The sequence below is a fragment of the Puma concolor genome, chromosome B1 (genome assembly GCF_028749965.1).
Source record: "Puma concolor isolate L17-30 chromosome B1, mPumCon1.1.hap2, whole genome shotgun sequence".
Classification (NCBI taxonomy): domain Eukaryota; kingdom Metazoa; phylum Chordata; class Mammalia; order Carnivora; family Felidae; genus Puma; species Puma concolor.
The window spans coordinates 95860973-95874520 of NC_141670.1; positions in this window are offsets into that span (position 1 = coordinate 95860973).

The window sequence follows — 13548 nt, forward strand, 5'->3', positions numbered from 1 at the left end:
TTAGGAGAACCTTAAATGTACCCTCACAGTTTGGAGATAAAGTAGCCTGGTTTCTTACTTTTGCCTGAGAAATATATAATGCAAAGTGTGGGCTGAGTTCCTGCTTTGAAGTAGAACACAAAAGGGGCAGCGGTGAGGAGGCAGAGTCTACTGGGGTGAAGAATATATAATTGCTTCCCATGCACCAGATTGTAGAGCCAGCATTGGATTACTTAAGTCCTGTTTGATGCAACTTCTCTGAAGGAAAAAAAAAACCTAGAAAAAAAAAAAAAGCTGAAAGATGCATTATGAAAAAGGACTAAGTGGGAGTGGGATTCATTTACTTTGTTCAAAGAAATGCAGCTGGAAAAATGTCAGGGACAGAAGGAAAAAGAGTCATTACCAGATCATCAGACCAGTACCAGTCAGTTCAGAACTTTTCTTCTGCCTCTACCTATTCTTCTGTCCCATGCACCCCAAGTCTGTTTCTGTTCTGTTTTGAAAGAGGTCAGAAAATATCCATGGTGAGATAGGAAAAAGGAGTAGAAGGGCTAGGTTAAAAAGGAGAAGATAAACTGGAACTCATGTTTGAAATTTTTTTTTTAATTCTTGAAGGATGGCTGACATGCGATATTATATTGGTTTCAGGTGTACAACATAGTGATTCAACATTTATATACCTTATGAAGTGATAACCACCATAAAGCAAGCAATCATCTGTCACTATACAAAGTTCTTAATATTATTAACTAGATTCCCCATGCTGTACATTGCATCTCTGAGTCTCATTTATTTTAAAACTTAAGCTTGGGGGCGCCTGGGTGGCGCAGTCGGTTAAGCGTCCGACTTCAGCCAGGTCACGATCTCGCGGTCTGGGAGTTCGAGCCCCGCGTCAGGCTCTAGGCTGATGGCTCAGAGCCTGGAGCCTGTTTCCGATTCTGTGTCTCCCTCTCTGTCTGCCCCTCCCCCGTTCATGCTCTGTCTCTCTCTGTCCCAAAAATAAATAAACGTTGAAAAAAAAAATTAAAAAAAAAAAACTTAAGCTTGTACCCTTTAATCATCCTATAATCCCCTTTCCCTATTTCATACATCTTTCCATCCCTATCCCCTCTGGCAACCACCAAATTGTTCTCTGTATCTATGAGTCTGTTTTTTGTTTGTTTGTTTGTTTGTTTGTTTATTATTTTTTTATGACAATGAGAGAGAGAGACAGAGAGAGAGAAAGAGAGAATCCCAAGCAGGCTCCACACCATCATCACGGAGTCTGGTACAGGGCTTGAACCCATGAACCATGAGATTATGACTTGAGCCAAAATCAAGAGTCAGACACTTAGGCAACTGAGCGACCCTGGCGCCCCAAGTTTGTTTCTGTTTTGTTTTGCTTGGTCATTTGTTTTGTTTTTTAGATTCCATAGATAAATGAAATTATATGGTATTTGTCCTTCTCTGACTTATTTTACTTAACATAGGTCCATCCATGTTGGTTTATCTATGTTGTCACAAATGGCAACATATTATTCTTTTTATGGCTGAGTAATATTCCAATATACATCACATGTTCTTTATACATTTTCCTATCAATGGATACTTTAGGCTTCCATATCTTGGCTATTGTAAATAATGCTGCAATTGAACACAAGGGTGCATATATTGTTTACAAATTAGTGTTTTTTCTTTGGTTAAATACCCCAAAGTGGAATTGCTGGATTGTATGGTAGTTTTACTATTTACTTATACTTTTGGAGAAAACTCCACATTGTCTTCCATAGTGGCTGAACCATTTTGCATTCCCACCAAGAGTGCATGAGGTTTCCCTTTTCTCCAAATCCATACCAATACTTGTTACTTCTTGTCTTTTAGATAATAGCCTTTCTGACAGGTGTGAGGTGGTATCTAATTTTGAGATATCTTGTTTTGATTTGTATTTCCCTGATACTTCATGATGTTGAGCATCCTTTCATGTGTCTGATGGTGATCTGTAGGTCTTCTTTGAGTAAATGTCTATTCAGTTTCTCTGCCGATTTTTTAATTAGATTTTTTTTATATTGAGTTGTATGAATTCTTTATATATTTTGGAAATTTTTATTTTACATAGGACTGGACATTTTCATTTTTAAATTGTGATTTTAAGAAACTAGAGAACTTTTATTACATAAGAAAGATGAGAAAAGTTATGGAATCTACATAAGTTTCCATCAGGGGCAGGGAAACAAGTAATTCCACATGGTATATTTTAAGATCAATGGGAAATAAAAATAAAACTGCCTGTAATCGTTGCTTACAAGTACAGTCAGTTCAATTAAATTGAGAATCTAAGGGCTGATACACATAGTCATAGCAAATAAGTCCAAATAAAAAGAGAATTGGTAGAGATTTATTGCATCAAGTAACAAAGAACTAAAAAGGAAATTTAGACTACAATTACTAGACTTTTTTCTTCTCATTTAATTGTATTTTTTTCTTCATAGTTTGTCTTAGAATAGGAATTTATATTTAATATTGGTCAGTTATACATTCCTGAAAATCAGTTGTTCTGATATGTGAAAAGGGAGGGATAATGATACATTACTCAGTAGTTCCAAATTCCAGAGGTTGATGTATTATACAGCTAGTGAAGTTTAACCTTGAGAGTCCCTTGTTTGAATGAACACCTGAGCTTAGCAATACATGCTTATAACACTAATGAATGTAGAATAATTGTGTATTTAGTTAAAGAAGACCCCTCTCAAATATTATAGGCTGCAGGTGTTACTTACAGATGCTTTAGTTAACAAAACAAAACAAAACAAAACAAAACAAAACAAAAAACACTTATTTCCTAAATGTAGATAAAACATGGAAAACTCCCATATGAGTATGCTTGGGAATAAAATGATTAAAACATTGTTTCCTGATTACCAAATAATTGATATGGATAGACCAAAGAGTTGCCTTTGTGTATAGTAATATCTTTTCTACTATACTGTGTTTTTTTTTCATTTATTTTTTTTTAATAGTTACTTTCTCTGATACTTTCTTGATTTTGGGGAGACTCATGTGAATCTAGTTTAAAATAAGGGTTAACTTTGAAAGGGTTTGAACTGGAAACACCTTTAGGACAAATACATGGGCAGAGAATGGTTTGCAACGAGTATGATGCTGGCTCTTGCAGCCAGAAATATCTCCAATACATGCACGTGTCTTTCACTGACGCATGCTCCTCTTTTCAAAATATCTGTATGGGATTGTTGTGTTTTCCTAATTGTATTTGAAATGTAACCTAAATGCTTTCATACACCATGTTTTCCCAAAATGGTTGTATTTTTTTCTACATATGAATATAAAATTTCCTATGTAAACATCTGCTCAAAAATGTATTGAGAATTGCATGCACTCTATGAAGTTTAGGTATTTAAACACCAAAGGTGTTCTCCTGGGAACACTGTAACAGAGAGATGATATATACTGTGTATGTTTGCCTTCATTTTCAAAACTTGCTTAATTTTAAGTTACATATGGATCTCTATGGCACTACTAACAACACTTCATTTTCAAAACTTGCTTAATTTTAAGTTACATATGGATCTCTATGGCACTACTATAACAACAATTAGAAGAAAAATAATAACAAAAATAATTAATGTTTATTATTTTGAAATATTTTACTAAATCTCAATCACTACTGCTTATAATCTTTTAACCATCTAATAATGTGTATTATTATATCTATTTTACAGATGAGGGAACTAAGAAATTCAGGAATTTGCCCAAGATGACACAGCTCACAAGTGACAGAGCCAGAAGTCCACTGCCCTTAATTCATTTATTAAAAAAATACATATTTATTGAACATCTCCTCAACATAAGACCTACCAATTTGTTTTGCTTAAATATATACAACAGGCACTACAGAGATTTACTTCTACAGAAATCTGTACAAGTGTTGTATGAAAAATTCTTCCTTTGTAAATAATATGTTGATGAAATCCACAATGCATTTTTGGTGGGAGTGAAAATAGTCCCCGACCTCATGAAGAACAGTATGACAACATTTAGTGAAATTAAGTTACAAAAATGACATTCTTGGCTACACATAATGGGAACTATGGATCAATTAGAATAAATGAACTGCATATGAATACATCTGAAACCTAGTGTTGAGTGAAACAAGTAAGAAAGAGGATACTGTTACAACACAATATTACTTATAAGATGTACTTAACAAAAGCACATTAGTAGTATCAAAAACACTGAGAAGTCTTCTAGATACATGCATATTCAAAGATCTAAATCGACCTCATTACACGGTTACCAAAGAAGAAATAGGAAATAGGAATTGGAATAAAATTAAACAAGGAAGAAATTTTACATGGAGTTACGATGACAGTGTTTCACAAATTAAGAAATATTATTAATTCTAGTAATTGACTTGAAATCCTAGAGCAAAAATGACCAGATTACTATGCTCCATTCCCCAAATTTTGATTTCAATCTTCTCATTCAGAATGGCTTTGCTTGGGGCGCCTGGGTGGCGCAGTCGGTTAAGCGTCCGACTTCAGCCAGGTCACGATCTCGCCGTCCGTGAGAGTTCGAGCCCCGCCTCAGGCTCTGGGCGGATAGCTCAGAGCCTGGAGCCTGTTTCCGATTCTGTGTCTCCCTCTCTCTCTGCCCCTCCCCCGTTCATGCTCTGTCTCTCTCTGTCCCAAAAATAAATAAACGTTGAAAAAAAAAAATTAAAAAAAAAAAAAAAAAAAAACAGAATGGCTTTGCTTGAGATCAAACACTACTTAAGGGTCGGAATACAACGTAAAATAAGATTCAGCCTTGTATTCACAGAGCTATCAATCACCAAAGACAGTCCCCTCCAGGCACTAGCCATCACTGATCTCATTTTGTCAGATTATTTATTCAAGTAAGAAACATTTAATTAAATTCTCACTTGAATAGCTAGAAGTGGTAGGAAACAAAGGCGTACCCTTGGTAAACCAGTGTGTTGAAGTACAGTTTGCCTCTTTTTATAATTTAGCTATAACAATATTTCTCAAAATGTGGTTTGCCATAAAATAGGATTCCTTAAGCACTGTCCTGTAGTATTAATATCACATATATAATATACGACTATCTCTTTCTTTCTGTGTCTGTTGCTCCATATATAGCTATAGCTATAGATATGTAAATATATATATACATTCTTAATAAAAATATATATTCTTAATAAAAAAACATTTGCTCATCTTCCATTAATATTAGTTACTGATTAATTATATGGAATGTTTACAAATGCTCAGATATTGCTGTATGCTGTATTAAGAAATTCATGTGAGATGTTTAATTCTCACATTACTCAAATTTATACTATTCTTTCACGCAGATTTTACTCATAGGTATGTTTGGTACATTCCAAATTTATATTCTAGAAGTTGATGATACAGCTATATGAGCCAACAGCTGAAATTACCTCAGATTGTGATTCAACCCATTTTTTTTTCTGCATGTGTTTTCTTTAATTCTTTTTTTCCTATATTGTTTTGACAGGAATATCGCCCTCCTTTATTTTGCCCAGTGCAATACCACTTCATTGTAGTCATATTCACACTACATTATACTCTTCTGTTTATTTATTTCTTTCCCACGAGACTGTGAGGTCCTCTGAGGAGACTATCTCTTGCATATCTACATCATCGGAAAACACCACAGGCATGGCATTCTATATTTGTTTAAAGAGATAGGGAGGGGGATGGGATAGATAACTTCAACATACATTCCTAGTGGAGGTCATCTCCAAAATATATCTGAACAAGCAGCTTGTGAGGCTGTGGGCAAAATGACCTTAATTTTATTTTCTTTCACCTGAGGATATTTGAATGAATGAGAAAAATCACACATTTATTGGATTCTATTAGTAAAAGACACCTTTCAGTAGCAGCACTTCGGTTCAAATTGGTTTCTTTGGATGCAAATTATCAGGGGCTGACAGTCTCATCCTGGCTGAATATGAGCGCTAGTTCAGTTTATTTGCTCTCACCCTTGGAATGGGAATACTTTTCGGGTCTGAAAACCTATTTCCAAAAGCCCAAGTGAATTGGTTGGGTGGAAGAGATAATCCTGCAGCTGCTTAGTTGGGAGTAATGCTGCCATCACTCCTCTCAGAATGCAAGGTATGATGAAAAGCTGCAAATCTAGAGTGGAATATCCAGCCAAGGCTTCATGAAACAAAATTCCTTCCACATAAATACCTAAACCCAGTTTTCTGTTGGATATTTGGCAGTACGAAGAGTGCCAATTCATTTCCTATTAAGAAAGACATTGTGAATACAGCCAGAAAATAGTTTGTTTGCGCCTCTTTCAGGACTAGCAATTACCTACATCCTTGAAAGATACAAAGAAAGGCATGTGTGGGTCAGCAAGGGTGGACAGCTGGTCAATCCTCTGGGCTGGAACTACATAAAAGCTCAGCAGTGCTGTTTAAATGTGGAGTGTCATTAAATTGGCATTTAATTGAACACTATAAACAATGTCACTAGTACAACCATGTTGCTAACGATTAACCCTAAAGTAATCAGATGCTGTTATCTGTCTTCTGGTGGCGTCTTGAAATGTCACTTGCCCAAGGGCTGTCTTGGGAGAAATAAAGAAGATACAAATACTACAGATGAAAGGAAAGAAAAAAGAAAAGAAACTACCTGTATAAAACCATAACCTTACTTCTTATTTGTCTCATTTACAACTACGCTTGCATAAGATCTGTCTATGAATCAGTGTGTACAGAACCTCCATAATTTCATTTTTTAAACATTTGTTAAATCAGTGTTTAAAATAAAAAATACAATTCAGATAATTTGAAATTTTGTAATCATTTGCTTTGAATCTGACTTACCATTGGTAAAAAATGCATTTATGTTTTGGGATAGTTGTAAAATTTTATGATATCCTGAAACGGCAGCTACCGACCTCTGGCTATTTCTGCCTGTGATGCCTACTGCCTAATCACACATAATTTCTTTACAACTCCCAATCCTGAGATTACACGTCTCTCCTCAAGTATATACGTATTTGCATAAACTCTTTTGATTTACTTCTGTTTATATATATGTTACCTAAGGGGATTTATATGTGGAATTTTTTATTCCAAAACACAGAGCACTATTTAGAGAAAAAGTTTCAATCTTTATGGATGTGGGTGTGTCGGCAAGACAAAGCATAAAGAGTCAGAAGGTGAAAACCAAAGATAAGGGGAGATAAAAGCAAGAGACAGATGGTTTAAAGATAGGCTAAATATCTCTGAAAAATTGGTTCAGGAACATTTCTGAGTGAGTGAAAAACCCACTGTAGACATTTAAGATAGGCAGAATGCTTCTGGACACCAGGGTCAGGAAGTTTTCTGACTGAGGGGAACACAGAAATCTACTTAATATATCATACAATCTCCAAGTTATTTCAGAATAAACCCAGCCTTTATGTCTAGAAAACCATTTAAAATTGATGTTGTATGTCTTCTTTACTCAAGAGAGCTAAGAAAGATTGCTCTAGGGTAATATCAAATCACTTTCAATTTATAGAAACATATGGTCACCTACTCTGTGCTAGTCATTGGGTTCAATACCAGAGATAGATGTGGACCTTGGACTCAAGCATCTCATATTCTTTTGAAAGAAGCAAGGGATTTCAAAATCTTTTAAACAGTTTAAATTAAAAAAAAATAAGTACATGGTGCTTAAAAACACAAAGGAGGAAAACCTAAATTAATCTAAAGAGAATAAGAAGTCTTCCTATAGGAAGTGACATCCAAACTGAAACTTGAAAGAGGAATCAGGAATCAGCCAGGTGGCAGGAAACAGGAAAGAGATGAGAGGCAGAACCATTTTCTAATAAAGAAACACTTGTATTGAGATAGAAGACTACAGAGATAAAGAAGGAGATCTAGAAAGACCCTGGACTTTATTACTAAGCAAAATAGGGAAGAACTGAAAGACTTTAAATGGAGACACTACCCCTCTTCATTAGAAAGATGACATTAGCTGTAGTTTAGAGAAATATTAAGAGGAAGAACAAGATGAAGACAAGTTAGGAAGCTATTGCAGGATTCCAGGCAAGGGATGATGGTGGCCTGAGCAAAGGGGCATTAATGGAGATGGGGTGAATTAGAGGGTTTGTGATATATTTGAGAGATAGAAGTAGGAGATCAGAACTCTGGTCCCAAAGCAGAAGTCTGTTGTTAGTAAAACAAAGGAACTGAACCTAAGAACATCCTGGACTTGGTAATTATTTTGCATAACTATTTTATACAGCTTGTGCCCAGTGACTCCTTATAATATATTCAGAGAGCTTTTAAGCTATAAAGAAATCATTAGAGAGAACGTTGTCAAAGTAATACAGGATTAGGCATACTGTCTTCAGAGAAAGAAAAAAAAAGAACTCTTTTAGTCCTTGATTTTGGCAGAAGAATTTACAAGCGAAAAAAGGAAGCCCTATAAAAGATTGACTGACAATTCTCCCTGTGTTTAAAATCTTGTCATAGGAATCACTGCACATTTTCCCCATCTATTTCAAGTTATAAACAACCACAGACTAATCAGACATGTATAACAGCCTATAACGAAATCCAGAGAAGATTTGCTTAAAGATCACTTTAAGCAAAAGGCCTGACATGTCCTTCTGGCAGAAAAACATGAGATCCCTGTGGTAGATCCATGACCAACTTATCTGAAGAACCCCCATTGCCTAACTAACTGTTCTGTGCCTATATTGTGGCGGAAACCTGGAGGTAACATCATGTGATGCCTATATCACAAATTACTTTTCCTCTCACAAACCCATCCTCCTTCAAGATTCCAACCAGCCTTATACCTCCTTTATCATTTCCTTTATTTTCAGACATCCTGGATCAGAAAACTCAGAGTCTACTATCCACAGTGTTGGATTCTCCAAGATTTACATATCTCCTTCTAATTAAACATGAACAAAAATCTCTCAGATGCAGAAAAAATTCTCACAAAGTGAGAATTTTCATTTCCATTCCAATAATCATCTCAATGCTTCTCTTCTTTGCTCACCCTAGATGTATGCTCACCTGAACCACTCTCCCTCAATATCCTCAACCCCCCTTGATCCCTGCCATTTTTTTTTAATGTTTATTCATTTTTGAGAGGCAGAGAGACACAGAGAGCTAGTGGGGGAGAGGCAGAGAGAGAAAGGGAGACACAGAATCTGAAGCAGGCTCCAGGCTCTGAGCTGTCAGCACAGAGCCTGACATAGGGCTCCACTCATGAACCACAAGATCACGACCTTAGCTGAAGTCAGATGCTTGACTGACTGAGCCACCCAGGTGCTTGTCATTTTATAATATAGTTTGTGGTTTTCTGATAGGAAAAATCACATCAATGGGAAGTGTCTGATGAAAACTTTGCCCCTTCCTTCACATCTCTTTCACAACCCTCCATCCTAATGAACCTTCTACTGCAAGGGAATCATAGAGGATACTGAGACCATCAGTAGTTAACTACCTCAACTACTTGACCCCAATTATAAATCCACCTTCCATTCTCACAGTAGGATACCTGGTTGCACAGACTATATGCCCAAATAGACTAAAGGCAAAACCTGGTTTACTACTGGTGGCTGAGGGTAGGTTATATAATTCTTCTATATTTCAGTTTCCTCATCTGTAAAATGTTGGTAGTTATAGGAATTACTTCCATGGATGTTAAAAATCCTAGCTTAATTAACACAGTAAAAGTTCTCAGAAACATGTCTCAGACAAAAAAGATAATCCAACTTGTAGAAGTAGGTTAGTAAGAAGTAAAACCATCTGAAGGTCAAGTGAAATGTAACCAGAGTCTAAAAACCCTGAGTGCGCATCTAATTATGAGAACAAATTTTGGTGAAGACTCTGTAGAGCATGCTTATTGATGCATAGAGGTGGCCTCCAAGAGCAATGAGAGGGTCTCACTGGGCACCTGGGGCACCTATAACTCCAATAGGGAGAATAGGAAGAATTAAATTTTTGAAAGATAATAGCACCTTTTAACAAATGTGTAGGGGATTCCAGGACATTGGCTTTTTTTCAGAGAAATTAAAATATGTCTCAGGTTTATTTAAGGAATAAAAGAACTACATGCAACAACTCTAGGAGCCAGGAGCATAGGGGCTCTATCAAGGCACCTTTCACTGCAGTTCTGCCAAATTCACTCTGTGGGAGAGAGGACAGATTATATTGGATAGTCTTGTGATATTAGCGACCAGTTGAGGAAACACCAGTTACCAAGACCGCACTTGAAGGATGTGGTCATGTGGACTTTCAGGTATCAATGCAGTGTTGCCTATCGGAGAACATCTTAAGGAAAACTGTGGGTGGTCCCTGGCTCAGATTTTATGAAAGGCAAAGTGAAGACCCTGCCAGAAGATATTGGTCACCTATAGAACAAGGCCTCCAGTACCTGTACCAGAAAGCCCATGTTCTGGACAGTTTGATGTATAGGGTGGAGTTTCTTCAGGTTGAGGGAAAAATACCCATTGAAAATGGAAAAAAATAAATGGAAAGATAAACTTTCATAAGATCAAGTTTTCAACAACCAATCTCAGGAGAGTTCATATTATTCATCATTGCCCTACCCTCTCCAAAATGATTTTGGTCACAGTCATGGGCAATCTCCTGAGCATCAGCAACTTGCTGACAAACTATAATGATGCACTATCGGTTGATTAGCAGCACTGTGTTTTCCCATCTACAAACTTTGCTTGTGTCTTAAATTCAATGAGTTCCTAGTATTTTGGTTAAACCCCTTTGTACCCAGAAATTGTTCTAAAATTTATAAGGTTTTAGAATTGAATAAATGCTGTAAGTCAGTTAAAGTAAACATTCAAAGGAATTTTGGTGTGAGCTAGTTGAGGCTTTCACTTTATATCAATACCCTTGTGTCTTAATAAGACTTAAAGTTGTATCAGCCAACCAAAAATCTATGCCTAGTCTCTAGAGTCCTTTCTTTGGAGCTGACTTACAGGAATCATTGAAAGAAAAAAAAATCAAAGGATACACCCATTCATTCTATTTATTTCATAACAGTCTAAATCAAGCTTATCCACCCTACTGAGTTCTAGTCACACAACTTTGTAATTGCTTCAGGAAAAATATTTTGGTAATGAAACTTGTGGACTTTGAAGCCAGACTGTATAGATTTAAATTCCTGTTCTGTCATAATAGCTATGTGAACTCAAGAAAGTATTGAGTCTCTTCTGTCTCAGTTCCCACCTGTGTAAAACAAGAATAAAAACAGAACCTACCGGCGTGCCTGGGTGGCTCATTCAGTTAAATGTCTGACTTAGGCTCAGGTCATGATCCCATGGCTCATGGGCTCCAGTCCACGTCGGGCTGTCAAGGTCTGTGCTTATAATGGAGAGCCTGCTTGGGATTCTCTCTCTCCCGTCTCTCTCTGCCCATTCCCCACTTGCACACACACACTCTCCCCACCCTCTCTAAATAAAGAAACTTAAAGAGAAAAACAGAACCCACCACAGTGTTGATGCGAGGGTTCAGTTAATTATTTACAACAATGTCTGGTATGGTATGTACATGCTTTGACAATATTATTTGCACTTTGTATTTTCGGGTCTACTGAAGTTATTCTGTAACTGTGTGCATTCTATAGTAAAAAGTAAAAACAAAAATTTCCCTGAAATTCTGTTAATTTTTACTCCCTTCAACATAATTTTTTTCACCAAACATATTATTAGAGCTCTGAAATTTGAAAATACATTTCTTTATAAATAACTGAAATTTTATGAATTCTTGTGTTATTTCTTGACTAGCTAGATTTACACAATGAACTGAAAAATGAGGAAATTTGCAGACTACAATGAGAGATTCAGTGACAGCCCACAAAAAAGTTAATTTCCAACTACTGATTCCTAAAAAAAAAAGTATTCGCTGAATTCAGAGATATTTTCCAAACAGAAGTCTCAGCAACAACAGCAAAACTTAAAAGTTAAACCTATATTTGGCAGAAAATAATCATTTATGAATTATCAACTAAGACTTAATCATGTGTTTACATAAATAATGGTAGACCAAAACCAAACAGAATTTCATTACCTTATGACAAAAATTCAATCCACCTGCTTCATTTGGCTTCATCCTTTGTTCTGTGCTTGATTTGCTATTTGGCTGTAATTAGCACTTAGAGATTATGTAGAAAATATAAAATAATGATAAAGTTTGAAGTGCTTTACAATATTGTAGGAAACAATTACTATGATTAATTTTTATGACAATGAATTTCATGAATTTATAATAAAGTGGTATGTTTCTTCAAAAAATACATCTTGTAAAAGAAAACAAAACAAAGCATCTTTCAATGCAATACAAGAGCACATAAAAATGCCTTCTTATTTAAAGGTAGTTAATACTGCTTTTAATTTCATCTCTGTCCTTTTGTCTTATCATTCACAGACACTCCTGACAGAGTTTGCCCTGGTAACAGCTGACTGTTCTTTTTGATATAATCACTCCTTTCTCCTAGGGACAGGCCAATATCTTTTGTGATTAGCAAGGGACAGCCTTGTCTATCTCGATTAGTCATGGATACTTAGCAGTTCACTACATGCATCACCACTAATTGCAGCAAAAGTATTCATCCGGCCTTCTTTCCTTTTTATGTTTTCTTTTCTCCCCAGACAAAACTGGAAAGTAAGTCTATCTCTGTACACTGTGATTGGCAAAATTTGTGATGCTTCCTCATCATCATTATTTAAATATATGTATGTATATATATACATATATATACACATACACATATATATACATACATATATACACATATGTATATACACATATATATACACACACACACACATATATATATATACACGCACATATTACTATGAATTATCTTAAGTGCTTTTCATGAAAATCAGTTCTCATAAGTTTTTTAAGATATTGTCTGCAGCAATAATGAATTAAGGAATACTGTGCTATGTCTGGGGATGCATGTCTAAATAAGTACTTCAGAAATTTTAGTTTCAATTTGTGTCTAAAGTCCCATTTGCCTATTAAATATTTACAATGAAACTAGGAAATAGAGTACAAATTAAAATTATTGAATATAGTTAACAATAATAACATTAGATAATTATGCTAACTCTTAGAGAATACTGCCCCATAAACCCAAACTAAGTGTTCAATTTTAGGCTTTTTTATTACATTTCTTGAAATTATTATTTTTATAGAATAATAATAATTATTAAACTCAAAACCTTAATAATTTAGGAATTAATGCAGCATATAGAATATACATAATGTCCTTTGAAGAATTTGCTCAATCTTATCAATATTATTCTCTCAATTTCTAACTCCCGTTCTGTCATTTGAACAAATAAAACAGAAAGTGAATAATGACTCTCACACATCAATTAAATGTTGGAAGTTCAACATGAAATACTTGATTACTACATATGGAAAAATAATAACTAAAGGATAAGATCAGGACTGTGACCCCTACTGAGGTCAACTTCACATTGTAGATAATAAAATAATTACCACAGGGAAATGCTAGACAACTTAAGTGCAGTGAAAGAAATGAGAGTAATTTGAAATCT